The sequence below is a fragment of the Pocillopora damicornis genome, chromosome 9 (genome assembly GCF_964200805.1).
Source record: "Pocillopora damicornis chromosome 9, jaPocDami1.2, whole genome shotgun sequence".
Lineage (NCBI taxonomy): Eukaryota > Metazoa > Cnidaria > Anthozoa > Scleractinia > Pocilloporidae > Pocillopora > Pocillopora damicornis.
In genome coordinates this window covers 17522814-17524300 of record NC_142678.1, presented here as the reverse complement: position 1 = coordinate 17524300, position 1487 = coordinate 17522814, and positions in this window count along the sequence as shown.

Here is a 1487-nt window from a genome sequence, read left to right as displayed (position 1 = left end):
CGCTGTATTGGAACGAGTAAATCTCGTTTACTCATTCTTTCTTAAGTGGTAAAAATACCTTGTCTAAAAAAGTAGTGTGATACGGTATCACACTACTGTTTTAGATAAGGTATTTATACCACTTAAGAAAGAATGAGTAGAACATAAACCACATTTTCTGTAAAGTACACGAGCCATCCTAACCTAATTTGCCAACTGCTTTCCAGGAATCATCTGTAAAAAACCGCTTCAATTTTTCAAATTTGAAAATTTTTAGCTAAAACCGTGGCTCCCAAAAATATTTCTCACCTTGCCTAAAAAATTTTCAAAAGAAAATTTCAAAATTTTCAAAAGAAAATTTCAAAATTTTCACAACTTTACTTATTCCTGCTCGTAGGTCCAGCCAAGCCTATATGGTCATTGGCCCCCGCAATAGCCGCTAACAATAGCTTATAAGTATAGGCGTTCAGTCGTAACTTGTAAAACTCCCTGAAGAAGTTTACGGACGAAACGCGTCAGAGAATAAAGAAGTTTTACAATTGCTGTTCGCACAGCGCTGCTCACTAATTTAGTTTTAAATTGTTTGAATTTTTTTAATTTAAAAAATTGTTTAAAAAATTATTAAAACATTATTGAAAAAAAAATTATTAAACGTTTGAGTAGGAGCTATTCCTGTCAGCGGTGAAATACAGGAATGGCTCCAGTCTCTGGTCGTCCGCCTGAACTGACTAAATGAGTTTAGTCAGCAGAGCTAGTCAGCAGATGACTTTTTCATCGCCGGAATATCGCTAAACGACCTCGCTGAACAAGAAAGGCTGCCTACCCTTCGCTAGGTAAGTCCCTAAGAAGGAGAGGGGTGAGGGAAGGGGAATGCCCTTCCGCCGCTCCCTACCCCCACCGTCTAGTCTAACTCCAGGTCAAATGGCCGGAAAAACAATCGCGAGCTTACAACGTTAGCTCACCCCACTAAGACGCCTGCACTACACAGCTCTCGGCTTGTTCGACCAGATTGTAAATGAAGATTTATTTAGTGTGTACATCTCTGAGGATTTTTAATAAATAGAGGAAACTTTGCGCCTATTTTGTTACAATTCTTTTGACTACTTGTACGGAGAAAGGCAGACAGTTTTCACCAGAATTTAATAAACACTCGGTATCTCAGCTTCAAAAAAAAGTGTTTCGCCAAACTTATTAGCATCTATTGTGCTCTTCGGTGTTGAATTTGCTTCTATAGCGTTTATCACTTCCTTGTTAGCATTGAGAAAATGTGAGGCAGCCACTTTAGAAATCCAGCGCCCCTGCTTTGGGTGGTTCTTGTTAATTTTGGGGTGAAATCGTCGGGGGCGAACTTGCAAATAAAACAAAAACTTCGGTTTCCTCTAGGCACCACACTCCCGTACTTGGTGTTTTACCCCGACTGAGAAAAGGGGCGACAATATGTTTTTTCAGGAGCCCATTACTGGGCTCCTGCTTTTTTTCATATTTTACTTACAAAACTTGTAACTTAC